Here is a 17,199-nt window from a genome sequence, read left to right as displayed (position 1 = left end):
GATAGCAGCCCTTAGTTACCACAACTGTAAAATACCTATTTCACAAGAAAGTTAGAAAGCCAGCATGAAGTGCTTTTTTGTGCTGACAAATGCCATTACAATGAAGTATCACCTAAACTCAAGTCTAGCCAATTCCCTTTGTTTCCAATTTTCACACACACCAAAGACTTAAGCAAAACAAGTCAGTAATGTGACAATGGAAGATAAATGTGTAACGCATGAACACCAGAGGAAAAGAGTTAGAAAGCAATTGCAAGTACAACGAATAGGTCCGTTCCAGAATGGGAATAATTAGCCCTTTAATTAAACTTATCTTGCTGCTAGACAAGAGCAATGCTCAGCAACACCTGGCCTGGAATGTTCCTGTCTCTGCAGGCAGCAGATGGAGCACGCAGACATGATCCACCTCCCTCCTACCAGGCCCACGGTTGCCTGTGCCAGCAATTAAGGTCTGGGACAATGTCTGAATTATTGTGAACACTGCCAGATATTTCCTTGTCTGATTTGTTTTCGGTAGGTAAAGCAGGTCTTTTCTTGCTACTGATAAGTCTCCTCTTCCTTCCCCTCCTTTCTGAGACACACTCCTCTTTTCATCCTTGGCAACACAAATACAAACTCAGATTTTGCAGCAATTCGCATGCAAGTATTTCTCAGAGACTTCAGCAGGACTTTGCTGGAACAAACCTATCCAAATGGCAGCCAGTGCAGTCCTGAAGGTGTTAACCTCCAAGTTAACTGCTTCTTTGACCCTTTGATACACTGATGGGGAAATCATTGAGATGTCAGGCCTTGGGAGGTCCTTTTCATGTCCCTCCTGAAATCATTACAATTAATGACAGAAGCAGGGCAGCTAAAAGCCTGCCTGCTTCTGTGACCTTCCTCCAACAGCAGCCAGCCTGGGAAAAACAAAAAGTAGGAGCAAGTCAAGCAGCCTTAGCAAGATACATAACAACATATTTAGTATCTAGTGATAACATTATTTCCAGGTATCAGGATATCAGAACCCAGGCAAACTTCCATCTTCCAGTACCACATGGCAAATAGCTCCTTAATGTAGCCATATGTCATGTGAAAAAGTATCATCTTTTGTTTATATTAAATTTGCAACCTGATAAATCATTATGATGTTTTTCGTTTTCTCTTGTGAGAAACACAATGATCAATTGCTCCCTACGTGCTTTCTCCTGGCAGCTCAGACTTTTATTCACTTCTATCACAGCAGGGATTCCTTTTCCAAGCTGAAGAATCCGAAGTTCACATCTCCATACAGTGTGACCAATTATTTTGTATTTTTGCATCACCTTTATTTCCCTTTGCTCTACCTTTTCTATTCCCAACGTGTATTTGAGATAGGAGGACAAAAACATCATGGTCTATTCAAACTGGATGCACCCCAAAGATTTCTACTTTGAGTTAATAAGACATTTCTGTGAAAATGCCTCCCAGATCTCTTTCCAGAGTAGCAACATCTTGTTCACAGCCCATGACCAAGCATACAAAGTTAGGATTATTTATTTCCCCCATTTCCTTTTCTTTGCACTTAACAACTTGAAATTGTAGCCACCTCTTCATCACCCACTCAGTGTCCACAAGTTTCCCAACTCTGCCTGTGTAATGCAGCAGTTAATCTTAGCACATTCTCAGCCCTCTTGCTTGGAGCTGGCAGTGCTGACCGCTGACAAAACAGCTTTCACAAAACAAAACTCACACTGATTCAAAAACTGAAGGTCACATTTTAACTGAAAATTTCATGTAATATTTTAATTTCATTGACTCGGAGTTCATTGTGGGAGAAGCTCAGCAAACTGTAGAGCACACTGAAGTGTGATGGATTTTAACCTAAAACTACCCGAAATTTAGGCCGTAGCTTCCCTTGTACCAGGCACAACCAATGCATGTTTTTCTCCCTAAGACACGCAGCTTGGAAAGGCTTCCTGGTTGGTTTGCAGCAAAAACCTGCGTGAATAATCCATCCAACAGATCCAGTTTTAATGAGTAATGTTCTTTATCTGAGCATTTAGTCAAGAACCAAATAAAAGATTCATCTAGCACTCTCAGTATAATAGTTTTGCCTATCCCATGTATCTACAGCATCCATAACAGGGGGACTTAAGATTAAATGGCACAAGGAAAGTGCTTTCTGTGATAGTACCATCAGCACACAGGGGACTCTTAAAGTCCCGAAAAGCCAAAACCTGCTGTTTTTAAAATCTAGGTTGCAAAACCAATGAGAAGAAAAAACGTTCTGTAAGGATAAGGACAGAGACACTGGGAAATGTAAGGCTCACACTAAGGCATTAGAACTGGTTGAATAATAATAAAACTAGACTCATTAATACGTTCACAAATAAGCATGCCAGATTTCTGGGGTGACATTAATCATGGCTTGCAATTTTTCTCTTGAAAAATCAGCATGAGAAAATGAAACATGATGTTTCATCCATTTTAGTACACTTTCACTCTGTGAAAATTCGTACCAGAATTTAGTGACTATTATTCTCGTGTTAGGAAAGGTTCTCTCATCCTATGCAGCAACATAGATTTGGAGTCTATTAGAACTAACCAAAAAAGAAAAAACAAAATAGTTTTCTTACGTGAGCTCATCCAATTGCAAGAAAAAAAAGGCATTTTAATAAATTAGAATATTTACCTCTAGACAGAACAAAGCGACTGAATTATTTGGAGCACTATGTATTTTTCAAGCGTGAGACAATCATTGGCCATAAACAGGAGTGTAATGGCTAACAAAATGATCTGTAAGTCAGCTGTGTCCATTTGTTAGAATATTCTGGTTTGTTACATCCGTTGTTTAAAGGAAGGAAGAGACAGATAAAATAGAAGTAGAGAAAGGCTCTGCACACAAACCGGCCAGCTGAAGGGAGGTGGCTGATTTTTATACTGAACTAAATTCACCATTTTGTTACCGTGATGGAGATATTTGCAGTTCAGTTAACATTTGTGCACCAGCAGCTGCTAATACTGCACCCCAAAGCCCACAAACCCCAATATTTTCAACTGTCCAACACAAGCATCTGCAAACATGGTGTAGTTGGGAACAGAAGTTGTTAGGCTTTAAGAGAGAAATGCATTTTTTTAAGAATTAGCCAAAGGTGACTTTATTCACAACAAAAAAGGAGACAAAATCTCAAAACCTACATCTTTCTTCCAAAGTATTTCTGACAGTATCCTGGAATCATGATCCCTGTCAGTGGTGTATGACCAACGTTCCTCAGGGCGCAAAAGGAGAGCCGGCTCTATATTTATATTATATCCAAAATACCAGTTGTGTATCCAAAATACCAGTCAGGAGACAAAAGCCAATACTGATCACCAAGCAATAAGGAGACCATAGGGTGGAGGGAAGCAGATGGTCCTACCTGAGAAAAGGACACAGCCCTCACAAAAGCATCTGTTGGATCATGGATCCATTTGCAGTTCAGACCTCGCCTCCAGCCCCATTCCCCTTGCAGCGATGCAGACGTGCCTGGAGAACAGCTGTGCCTAAAATACAACCAAGGAGCAAAAGAGTGGAGGAGCAAACACGGAGCTGATGTGAATATGAGCACATCTCTGGTTTAAGCAAAAGGTCATATTTGAGAGCAACGGCTGGTTTGCCCAAATCCCAGTGGTGAAATGGGGACTTGCTCCCACTCCATGCCACATTTCCCTTCTTTTGGCTGTAAGAGCCTGCAGCAAACCCCAGCAGCCCAATGAGACACTCTGCCCATAGCATCCACAGTCTGGCCACTATTAGAAACACAACCATTACGTCCTTTATTAATCTACTCTAATTTTTATGATGTGAAAACACCTAATTCCACTGCTTTGGCTACTGGCCCCAAATATAACAAGTTACATGGGACTTGTCTCATCAAAGTATCATCATGTCTAAATAGAGGATCTGTCTGAACCACAGTGAAAATGAGTAATGATCACAATTATGGGCCGTATAACAGTCCAATAAAATCTAATTAAAATGATCCACATCCCATCTGCCAACAGCACATAAGCAACACCAGTCATGGGGGGGGACAAGGGGGAAAGTAAATAACACTGTCTTCTTTTTTAAAATACCAAATATTTCAAGATGAAAAAGCTACGTATATTTTATCACCAGCGCCAAACTGTGCTGCCACAGAACTTCTGTGATGATTCAGAGCAATTCCTTGCCCTACAATTATGAGATATTTGGGGGCAGCTTCTTGAGCGAGCATCCCATGAAGAAGTTCTTAAAGACAAACTTTTCAGCAAGTCTGTGCAGTTTGAGTCCCCAGGCATATTTTCAATCAAATTTAAGCACTGAGAATCCTGGCTTTCAGTAGATCTTAACGACATAAGTACATCTGTACCAGAAATGACTTTGGGGCACCATTCCACTGGTTGTTCTATTCTCAGGACAGCAGGCAAATAAAAATAGCATCATGTCTTACTTTCCATACTTAGCGCATCTCCAAATTTGGAACCTTCCTGGGCTTTCTACAGCCGGTAATAAATACAGTTCAAGTGACTTTTCACCTCCCTTTCTCAGGCATCTGTTCTCTGTTTTGAGTCTGTGAAGCTAATGCTATGCTTTCTGATTACACAAACTATGAAGTTACCAATAAGTTGTCAATAGGCAAAACTGTACCACCTTACTACCCAAGAGCAGAAAACATTTAGACTAACAACATGTTCCACTTTCTTCCTATATGTTTAAGGAACCAAGAACCAAAAGAGAAAGTACTGAAGTTTAGGGAAAAAAAGGGTGCTGAAGTCAGATTTAAGATGGAAGCTAAAATAAGTTTTCTCACTCGGAAGTGCTATGAAGTGCACTACAAAGACATGACTGGAGAGAAACCAAGGTGAGGGTAAACAGGGAGCAAGTTGGAGACCAGGAAGGGGAGGTGCTTCAGATGACACCCAAAGGTTACACCCAAAGCAGCACTCAGAGTTTGAATAGTTTTACATGTAGTAAAGATGCAGCCCATCCCAAACCACATGCAGCAAAAGCTCATGGTATGTTTCAGCATGTTTGTCTGATGCAGCTTGAGCTTTGTTACAAGAAACCAACCAGCTTTGGATCCAGCTTCTGTCTAGAACCCACTTTGCAACAGACTGAGGGAATAGCAGCAAATGTGCACTGCTTTAGCTGAGCTATTCGCCAATGCCAAAAGTTAGGATCACTCTTTTAATACTTAGTTTAATTGCATTTGTGTTCTGTAACCAATAGTTTGATAGAAAGATGAAAATTTCTCCTTTTCTCCATAATGTGGCTGGTCTTTACAGTTGGCTTAGGCCTTGAGGAGTAGATGGTTCCTGGTGATTTGATCTGCACAGTTGACCTGTTGCTGATACCAGCATTCATCCAAGCATGGATGACAGTCTGCAGCATTGGTTCCTTGAAATTAAACCATTCTGAGCACACTCTGTGTGCTAAGTCCAAAAATATTGCTTTTATACTTGAAGTTAAGAATGTTATCTCTTGAAATTTTATTCAACAATCGATTTGTATATACAATCTTATGAATATTTCTACGACAAGATACCAAAGCCATCCAAAATTTTAAGTTTCCTGAAGAGGAAAGTGTCCAAAATAAAAATGAATTTTCTTCTAGCTGAATACCCCAAAGATGGAGTCTATTTTGGCATGATCTACTTTTAGTCTCCATCCATCCGCAAAATGTTTCTGTCACAGCTGCCCTGCTACTGCAGACTTTTAGCACCTTACTGCTTATTTATGATACAGGTATGATCCATTTACATACTTTCAGGCCAAGCTGAAGTAGTGCAATTTTCTTTTAAAGGATGCAGAAGGCTTCACAGCTTTGCTTTTACTGTGCTTGCTCAAATCTCTATAACCCCTGACTGACAAAGAAGTTCAAGAATGCAGAGACACAACAATGGTCTCCAGCATAAGTGTTTTGATAAAATGAAAGAGGGAAAATACATATTATACACATCACCTCTGGGAAACAGTAATCACAAAAGTTATTAAACATTCTGTCAAAGGCTCTGCAGACTCCTTTTCTCTTTTGGTTTTGTTAGCAATAAAGGCAGGTTGCTAATATTTGTCACTTTCAAATTCATAATTTACTACTCAAAAGGCAGCAAAGATACATTATATTTTCATAAAAGACTATGAAGTTGTCCAATTTTCCAGAGCTGCAGGAGGACTGAAACGCTGTACGGTGGCACAGGTCCTTTCATGCATTATGAATACAGCAATTTTACAATTCAAAGCAGCAGTTCTCACCTTTCCCACTGCCTGGCACTGTTTGGCAATGCTTTAGGAGGTGCTGAGTCTTTCAGGATCAACAAATGCACACCCCTCATGAAGGCAAAGGGACCGATGGGAGAACCGATGGAGGCACTCAAAATGTGTTTGAGGATGGAATCTGGTGCTTTTGCCCAAGAATCTCCTCTAGTAGGAATAGTAGTACTTCAGCGGTATCAAAAACTGTGTTGGAAATCACCGGGATCCAAGTTTTCACTGCTAACTCTGAGTAAGTAATCTTCAGCAGAGGCAGGTGAATTTTAGAAACTCTCTTAGTATACATTGGTGGCACAGATGTACAGGATTTGGCTACCCTAACTTCCATGGCCACAGCCTATTATCTTCAAGTTGCTCCACGAGTTACCACACCTTACAGATTAACATAATATTTTTGCATCTCCCCATTATAACATGCTTTAATTGTCTTCTGGTGAGGACATTCCTTTTGGCTTGGTCTCACGAAGCCTCAGATGTAAAATTAGGAGTTGCATCCACAATGCAGCTCTTTCTAGAGCTAGAATCCAGAACTCACCAGGCACCCTATTGCCATGAAATTTGAATCAACTTAATATCCTTCAGACCTACACACAGTACATGCTTAAAACAAGCTGAAAAGGATTGCCAGTTTGCCTACTGTCTGCGATCAAGCTTCAGCTTTTTCCAGTTCTTGAAACAAAATCTTGCATCTGCACATTCACTGAAGCCAGCTTTGCCTGACACATCAGAGCAGAGAGCAGAATTTCATTTTTTCCAAGCTCAATATAGACATAGAGCACAGTTTCTTACTATGCAGTTAACTCAGATTGGCTCGAGAAAGGTTTATTTAAATTCTTTTAGGGAAATTGGAACCCATAGACACTGAGTTTGCTATCCATATACATTCCAAGAGACACGCCAAGCCTCATCACATCCTGCAAAAAAAGCTCCCATTTAAAAATTAAAGACATGTTCTGAAAGCTCTCCCTTCCTGAAGCGCTGATTTTGCTACATAGTCAATTCTGCAAAATGTGAAATTTTACTCTCTGCTTTGATGTCCTTCTTGTCCTTCTTTTCCTAAAGCCTTGAAAATGTCCATTGACAGCCATTTGCGATGCTCTTTTTCACTATAAATTAAACCTTATTCCCTGTTTTCTCCACTCCCATTTTGAGAGAGTTTACTTCCAAAACTGTATTTGGTACACTAAAGAAACCTACAATAATTCTAGATCTTAAGTTTGGTCAGTAGAAATATTTATTGATGAAAAAGTTCACTGTAAATGGGTCCACCTACAGAGAACAGCAGCAAGCAAACTGCAAACATAGAATGGGCCATATGACAAACATGCATAATGGGAGGGAAAGCAGAAGGGGCTGTATTTGCAAAACAAAAAATCTGCATTTCCTATAGCACATGAAGGTCCCCACACTGCCACATAAGGAGGGCAGCGAATCCTTCTATGGCCAGAACTACGGGGGGGCTACAACCACATGAAAAGGATTGGAAAGACCAAGCAGGCAAGGGAGAAGGAAGGTTTATTATATCAAATGAGATTCAATACTAACACAGCTCACTGCTATAGATCCTGAATCCAATATCCTACATGAGACGGATAATGATATAGCCAGTGGGAGGTCCTTCCAAGAAGGGGAAATCTGCAGTTATATTCTTATATAAATATTTTTTATCCCTTTCTATCTTGAGCCTTTGCAGAGGAGATGGGACGTTTGTCTCATCTCTGCTTTTATCACACACACACAAGAGACCAAAGCCAGAAATCTACATGAAAGTGGCATTCTATCAGGAGCGTGAGAATCCAGCTAGGAAGAGGAAGCAATGACTTCCAAATTAATTCAGGTACTAAATAAGCATTCAGGTGTAAAGGGCCAAATTCCCAGCTTGTGCAAATGAAAGCTAAAATAACTGAAGTAAAATTAATTCCACTAATTAACACCTAAATCCCCTGATTTATTTCTGACCCATCCACAACATTACAGACTGCCTCTGCATATTCACATGTGCCTTTGCATACGAATAACAAATTCCCATTTTGTAACCATCAGGACAGCAGAGAGAAGATATCCTCAGGTCCTAACGAGCAATGTTAAGATTACATCTGGAATTTTGATAGATGCTGAAACAGGGTCCTTTGTGTACATTCCCATGCAGTTTCCATGTTGGCTCACTGCCACTTTGCAGAAAGCAAAAGGAAGATGGCATTGCTCTGATCATCAGCATGAGTTCAGCAACAGAAAGGCTCCAGTACTTCCCAGCACGGATCCAGAAGTACAGTAAATATGACTCAAGCAGTGGTTTACAAGCAGTTTCCAGGACAAGTGGATATATGTGTATGTATTACACATCAGTGGCTGGACTAGATGATTGTGGTGGTCTTTTCCAACTTTAAAAATTCTATGATACATTGGGAGCTAACTTAGCTGTGTTCTTTCTACTGTATAAAAATAATCAGCTCTAATAGCGAAGTCACATAACACAAAAAAGAAATTAAACTCATTAAGCCAGAAGCAAATTGGAACCCTTCCTTTTGATCAGTGCAGGCTTGTTTTAGTACAACATACTGATGTTGGTTTTACGTTTGGCATTCCCAAAAAGCTGTGTTGGGGTTGCTACTGCAGCAAGTTATATCAGCACAAACACGTCTGTCCAGTGGCACATCAATACAAACAGGACTTCTGGCCGCTGCTGTATGGGATTCTGCAGACACCATTGTGTGCAGAGCATAAATATTTATATGGAACGTGTTTGTGAATGCGTGTGCATATTCAGGACCAGCCAGACCTAGTTAATCAGCTAGTTTGAAAACTTCATTGCTTTCAGATAAAAAAGAAAATTGTATTAACATATCAATAGTACATACATGCTGAGAGAGTGATTACCCCTCACATCTTCTGGATATCCAAGCACCCAGACCCAGCTCCATTAAGGCCCTATCTTAGATGTTCTGTCTCGGCATCTCTCATTTCTCTCCCACTCTTTCTTCAGACTTTCTTCTCTCTTATCTGCCATTCCTCTTTACCCTCTTCCATCCGTCTCATTTCTCCCCTTCCACTTTCCTTGTTCACCCATCTTTCCCTTCCATCATTCATCACTCTCTTGTCCTCCTTTCCCTTCCCCCTTCCCCTCCTGCTCTCTCTCTCTGTTTCTCGCAGCCTCTCTTTGCTTGAAGTTTCCACCTTGTGGTTGTGTACTGCTGACTTCACATTTGCTGTGGTGTGAACTTCACATCTGTGAGTGGATGACAGGAAAGATTAATAACCCCGCGCTCCCCTTCTCCTTGACTGTGGGCCTATCTAATGAATAAATATATAAATAAATAACAGAGCTTAAAATCACTTAAATAGAGACCCAGAGCCTCGGAGAAAACAGCATTTTGCTGAATCTAGACTTTAAAACAAAAATAAAAACAGCACAAAAAACCCTGCAACCTCTAATGATCTTTAGTTTACATACTCTGCATTTTTTTTTCTGAAATACTTTATAGGGGAAAAAAGAAAAGTTAGAGGCAGTGGAACGAGCCCTTCCTCCTGAGCCAATTAAAGGAAGAGTGGTTTAAAGGCAATGATATGGAAGGTGTAGGAGAAGTGTGATAAGTCATCCAGATGCCCTGCAAAACACCGAGCTGTCACACAAGGCATCAGCTCAAGAGCCATCAGTAATGATGCACACTGCCACAGTGCTGGAACAAGGCCTTGCTCATGGCCAGCTTCTCCACGCAGGACAAAAAGTCCAGACCTGTTCACACCACACACAGCAATTTGTCCACATAGTTGTTTCCATTCATGGTTTAGGTTTCACTACTTTAGGGTCAATTCCTCATTTGTAAGTTGATCATTTGACTTAATTAAGCCTTAAAAAAGCCAGAGGTGGACAGAGCGAGGAGCTCAGCCTGCAGCCCCTCTTCAGAAAGGTTGGAGAGAACAGAATGGAGTTTTGCACCTAGCCCTTCCTACCTCATCCCTCACTCCTCTTCCAGGCTGCAGAAGGTCTTAACAAGATCTTCTGAGGGAAGGGGCATCCCACCAGAGGTTGATGTGGGAGCTGTTTTGCAGCAGCAGGGCATGGGAGCAACCGGCCAGCCTGTTTGCATCTACATCCTGCCCCAGCCCACAGGCAGCCCGCAGGTTTTGTGCTGCTGAGGCTGAGCTCTGGCTGCCCTCAGAGAGGCAGCAGCAGCTTCCTCCATCCCAGTATACCTCCAACTTTAATTCCTCTCTGAAGAGTTTTTACTCATACACAACCTGTCTTTTTTCTAAGTGAAGAAAATCCCCATTCTCCCTATTTTTAAGTATTACTCACTTTAAGTCTCACTTTTCATAAGTGAAGAATAATCAAGGAAGGCATTCTGGTTGAATGCTACACAACCTTTCTTACAAAAAAACCCCATCTCATCACCTGCTGGCCCCAGCCCCAGGCACAGAATCACCAACATAGGAAAAGACCTCCAAGATCATCTAGTCCAGCTGCCCACCTACCACCAATGTTTCCCCACTAAACCACGTCCCTCAGTACAACATGTCCACGTTTCCCAAACACCTCCAGAGACAGTGACTCAACCCTCTCCCTAAGCAGCCCATATCAGCACCTGACTGCTTTTCTGGAGAATAATTTTTCCCTAATATCCAACTTGAACAGACTGGGGGAATCCCCACATCAGCACCTCTTGAATATGTTGCGTTTTTTGGGGGTTTTTTTCCACAAGAGTGGTGGAAGGAGAACAGAGGTAGAAACCGTCATGTTTATGTATGGCCTCAAGAAACAAAAAGCCACTGCCTGAAAGTCCAAACACAGCTATAATTCAACCTCTGTTTCTCGCAAGTGCGCACCCTGTGTTTGCAGCATTACTGCCTCCTGACTCCCATGGAGATAGACCTGGCCTCGGTGAGCTGAGACCTGGGTTAGCCTTCAAGAGACACCACATCAGCCACCACCATCTCACCCCATACCTCTTGCAGCAGGCAAATCTCGTCATTCAAGTACCTGCCTGCATTACTGCAATAAAGGCTGCTATCTTTAACAGATAGCTTCTTAGCTGTAATGATAACAACAACAACAGCCCACGTGACAGACATAAGCCAACCTGCCTTGTTTAACTGCGGCGAGGAGGTCAACAGCTGTCCATAACCTGTGGCCTTCCAGAAGTCGAAGCACAGAGAAACGGACGCAGGGCACATCCCTGCCGACGCCTGGGGGCTTTCACTTGTGCAGATTTACCTGCTCAGTTTCTTACAGCCTGCTGGGAAAACCCTTAGAGAAAAGACAGATATCCTGTCATCTTTTCATAAATATGCATGCATCACACACGTACACGTTATTTAAATGCTACTTATAAAATTGCTGTTGTTAACGAAGAAAAATACTGGGCCTAATCCTGCAGTTTTCCTTTAGTAACACACCCACAGCCATGCCCTGCGAGATCAGGCTCCATGCACTTCATTTCAAAATTCTTTTCCTGTCTTCTAATTTTAAAATAAAGCAATTTTTCCCCCTTGCAATTTTGCAATATATACGAATAATAAACTGCTCCAAAATGATAGTGACCTTCAGGTTTTAAATTTGAAAAGAATTCTACATGGGAGAAGTAAATGCAGTGTAAATAACCATTGGGTAATTAAATTTATTTTGAAAAACATCAAAGTTCAGAAGAAAGAGAATAACAAAGAATCTCTCCTGCAGACACGCACAAAGGCTGTGTCTGTATAATTAGTTATCTAGCAGTAACCAAAGCCTTTTTTATACGGATTGATTATTTTTGAGATTGCATCTTGCAAATCTGAAAAAGAAATGCTTTTTGTGCAGTGTTCAAACATGAAGATGCCTTTGGTAACACTACAGGCTGAGGATCCCAAACAGATATTTAATTTAGATTGAGCAGGACACTCATGCCACAGCAAACAAATCAGTTTATTAATGAAAGTCTTTTCATTGATGTTTGATGGCTATAATATCTATGGAATTGCTGTTAATCCAAAATAAATGTGTTTAATAATCAATTGATAATTGTTTATCATGCAATAATTGCCATATTAGATCACAATTAAATGCCTGTTAGGATATGTTAAATTGAAGTGTAACTAAGACTTTTAAATAAGGGTATAATTAATAATTCTCTTGCTTCTTGAAAAGGAGTAACAAATTAATTGTCAAAATATTGTAATGTGTGTTGTGAAACCCCATAAACAAGGACTTTGAATTGTTAAGTACAAAGAAGGAATAAATGTTCCTAAGAGCAGATTCAAAATTCTACATGATAATTATTACATTTAGTAGATTTTCTCTTGCTGGATTTTAATAAAGTCTTTTTTTTTTTTTTTTAAATCAGACTGTTTGATGCTTCGGAGAAGAAGAAGAGAAGAAGGGAGATGGTAATTCCCTCGGTTACGTGCAGAATCGCTGCTCTCAGTCTGAGCGGATTTTTCGTTCCGAAGGCAGTTCTGTACTACTGAAAATTCCAACGTTTTTTCTTTCTGATTCCTTATAAAAGCAGGTTTGCTTTCAAAAGAAAAAAAAAATTAGTTAACTCATTGGCTTTAATTGCAAACACATCCCTTCCTATAAGCACAGCGTTTGATCGAAACGCCAGCAATAAACACGTGAAGGCATCCATCAGTTTCATGCCTCTGCTTTCCTGGTTTTTTATTGCTATTTTTTCCCCCTGAAGTTGCAGAACGCCGCTGTTCCCATCCTGAAGGCTGAGTCGGGCTGTGCTGCTTTCCGGCAGCGCGGGGCCGTGAGCAGAGCCGGCACAGCCGTGCGGGAGCAACGCAGAGCCATCAGACGGCCCCCAGCAGCTGGGGGACACAGCGGTGAGTTGGGGCTGGGGGAGCAGAGCCCTGCCTTCCACTCATAATGCTTGTCAGTCACTGGGACTGTCTGAGCACCCCTAGAGTGAAGTGAAGCTGTTTTGGAGATGAACTTGTGTATCACCAAAGACGCGCTGGGTTCCTGCGTTGCCCCTGGTGCATGCGGCCACGGTGCTGGCAATGGGGCGTAGGGCAAGGAGGAGGGCAGAGCAGCTCATTTTGACCTGACAATAGTGCTTTATAGGGGAACCAGAAAGTTGAAGGAAAATGATGCCTTTTTTATTTGCTGCTGCTCAGGAAGCTGCAGCCTCGTCCACTCCTGACGGTTCCCTCTGTGAGCCACATTTAGATCCTAACCTTGCTCTTTTCCCGAACACTTCAAAACAGAAGAAAAAATTAAGGAAAGGAATTCGGTGCATTTCCAGGTCCTTTCAGACAGCTGTTGGGTTACAGAAAGAAATAATGCCCACCAGTAAGCGGCCAGTAAAAAACAAAATAACCAAATCTTCCCTTGGCTTAGGAAGCCAAACTGAAACAAGCACGGCTCTTTTTTCCCCCTCACTATTTGTGAGGACTTTTAGCACAGGCGTCTCCTAGCACGGATTTTTCTAGGACCCACTGGTTTGGGTCACACTGAGCTGAGAACACAAGATTTCAGTTTACACTTTTGTCTCCAGGATAGAAAGCACTGGGTGACCTCTGCCAGCCCAGAGAAACAGGGCTGAAATGTTCAGGAAAAGGATCAGTCTCGGAGCAGCCGGCACATAACGAACGGAGAGGCACATACAAACAGCAGCCTGTTCTAACAGCTTGCAGATAGAAAGAGAATAATTTCTATGAGCAAATCATTCAGCTCTACCTCAGGCCAGATTTACCTTCCACTGGAGCAATTGCAGCTCCCCGTAAAGTTGAAGGCAATTCCAGCATCAGACTCGTTGCTGAGCTCATCAGTGCGGGTTACACCGGAGACCCACTGCTCCACCAGCCTCTGCCGAGTGGTTCAGGTTTCTAATAAAAATGTGAACTTCCACAAATGAGAAACGTACATTTTTGGTAACCAACATTGCACACCCTGGCCCAGAAGCATTTCATAAAGCCATCAGAAAATGTTTGCTTGTGTTGGGTAAGTAATTAGCAAGCCATACACCGCGAGGCTGTCAGCTACCACAATCTCATTGTCCTCTCTGCGTGCAAAAAATACATTTCTTGCCACTTGAAGCTGCATGCAGGCACACTGCTTACAGCCCAACTGCAGCAAGTTGGATGAACCCCCGTGTCCACGCCATACAGTCACAATTAAGCACTCACACCCTGCCATAGCACAGTCAGCCTGCACAGCTCCGGGGCAGGCAGCACCTCGCAGGAGAGCGCACATCCTTCTCAGAGGGGAAGCAGAGATGAGAGGAAGGAGGAAAAGCTCTGATTTCCCACAGCAGAATATTGAATTTTTCGCTCTGTTGTAGATAGATAATTTAGGATTTTAAATGCTGTTGTTTAATTGGAGAATCTGCTTTTTTTTCTATTGCACCGCTGGTTTAAATTTTCCCAGCTAAGTGTTCATTGATCAGCACGGACGAGGGGCGCTCCAAAACATCCTTTACTTCCCCACGCATAGAAGAAGGCTGGGGCTCAATATCTGCGTACAGACCTGGTGAGGGCTGAGCTTCCCCACGCAGTCAGGTGTCATTTAGAAGAATTACACGGTGAGCACCGTCCCTGGGACTGCAGCCTCCCAGGAGATGGAGAAACATTCCTGGTACCGTCGTAAAGATAAAAATTAAAGTTCCCATCTTAAAAAAGTAAATACCTCTGCCTAGCAGCTGTAAATTCCGCTTCACAATTACGATGTCGAGAATGTTTACCATTTTTAAATGAAGGTAAAAACATATATATATATATTAAACAGAGTGAAAAATTAATAAAAACTGTAATTTCAAGGTCTCCAAACAGCTTTTTACCCGTGAATGCAGGCAGGCTCTCCCCGCAGCCCCAGAGCTCCATCGTGTGGCCCTGCTGCTCTGAGGCAGGCAAAAGAGTTAGAAATAAAAGTCATTTTGTTATTAAATCACTCTAAAATGCAATTCCTTTTGCTGGCATCCCATGCAGAAGCAAGGCAGAGAAGAAAAACGGCCAACAAACTGTTTTTCGCTCTATTTTTCTGTGCAATGTCATCTCCTTTTTGCTTAAGGAAAAACTCTCTACTTTTTCCTAACCCGCAACCCATTGCAAGACCATTGCCAACAGCAGGACCTAAATTAAATAAATCTGTGGTCTGCATGAGAAAGCTGCTGGGCTGAGCAGGGCACGTCACGGAGTGGGGAGCCCAAAAACATGCATGGAAGCCACTTTGGGGCTGTTCACCGCAATTGCTTCGCTTTGCACAAGCACTCTCCTTAATTCTGAAAGCAAAAGGGCCATTTTTTTGGGCCATTCCTGGGTTCTGCAGTCCTCATCTGCTTCTGTTATTTACTATTTTACAGCCTTTACAGCACGCCATGGAGCGTTTCTATATGCCAGCCATGGAGACAGCCTGCCTTGTCTCATCCCACTGTCCCATCCGCAGCACAGCTGGCCGTGCCCTGCTGCCATGGGAAGCTCCAAGTGAACGTGGAGATGCTGAGGGGAAAAGAGAGAGGTGACCAAAGAGAAATAAAAATTAAGAAGGCCCAACTCTTCCATCTGATGGAGAAAAACTTCTAACTCTGCCATCAAATGGGGCTGTTTTACTATCATGACATGCAGTTACACTGCAAATGAAGACCTTGCTTGGAGTTTACTCAGATTTGGGTAACACAGACAAGGCTACTACCGCAGACTTTTGTAATGTGGTTTTTGTTTTTGTTTTCCTAAACCAAGAACAAAGAAATCCCAACTTAATCGTTACTTTCCTACTCTGAAACAAGATCCTCCTTATGCAGTATTGATCTGTTTCCAACAGGATGCCATGCTCAAAATCCAGATCTGCACTCTGCATTCAGTGCCACCAAGGGGTGTCCCTGAAGATACAGTTTTGGAGGCTCATAAAGTTTTTGAGCCTCATTAACTTAAAATTAAGCCAAAAAAAAAAAAGTGAATTCTGTTAGAAACATCTCCATAACATAACAGAAGAGATAGCACTGGGCCTTTCGTGTCAAAACATCACCCATGGAAAACCAAATAACCCCCGCCATCACTCAGCCCCTAGCCATCAGCACCAGCCCAAGGGCGGCTGAACAGAAGCAGGCAGGCATCCCTGCTGTCCTTGGGAGGGCTGAAGGTTGTCCTGGGAGGAACAGCTGGGTCACCCACAGCTAAAAATAATCAGCATTTTCCTACATATGATAGGGATCTTAGGAAACGCATTGTCAAGTGAAGGGAAGGGCTAATGGGCATTTCTCCTTGTCCATTTATCTTCTGTCACTAGGTCATGCAACCTTTACTCACGCTGGCACAGGGCTTTGCTTCTTCAGGGCTTCCACTGGGACTGTTGTCACTCTCCTGGATTAAAATAATTATTTATATGAAAAGGAGGGAGCAAGAGAATGTTGGGATGCGACTCCAGAGATGGTGGAGGACATCCACAGAAAGCCCAGGCCAACTCACAGCTCAAAGTCCTCCATTAAAGATACAAGACAAGGAAAGGGAGAGTGCAGTGCAGATAGAAAGGAAAAGGTTGCTCTCAAAGAGGTGGGTGTTCTAAGGGAATGTTTCAGAGCTCCAAGGGAGAGGAGTGGAGGCAAATTTCAGGTAAATATGCACACAGATATGGATTTGTATCTCTCTTCTTCCTGCATTCATTTGTACAATGGACTGCGTATTTCAAAATACTTTCCATTAAAAACAAAACAAGAAGAGAAAAGAACAACAACCAAAGAAAAGCAGGGGGATACAGGAGTTGACTGACGTCTTATTTCTCTGTGTTTGCATTTTTTTGCCATGCAGGGCATAATCTGGTTCTTAGGGAGTTAATGCACCTGCCATTCCGGTGCTGACAAGCAGTTTTTCAGCAGAACATGGAATTTTATTTATTTATTTATCTAAGGAGCCCTGAAGATTGCACTCAGGAGACTCCTCGAGTACTGCCAATAACGCACAGGTACCAACACATGTACATTTTTTGACTGCGCTATGATTGATGGTGCTTATTTGTGGCTGGCTGCCTAAACCTC

Source organism: Lagopus muta, chromosome 16 (assembly GCF_023343835.1).
Source record: "Lagopus muta isolate bLagMut1 chromosome 16, bLagMut1 primary, whole genome shotgun sequence".
NCBI classification, from domain to species: domain Eukaryota; kingdom Metazoa; phylum Chordata; class Aves; order Galliformes; family Phasianidae; genus Lagopus; species Lagopus muta.
This window is presented reverse-complemented; position numbering follows the sequence as displayed.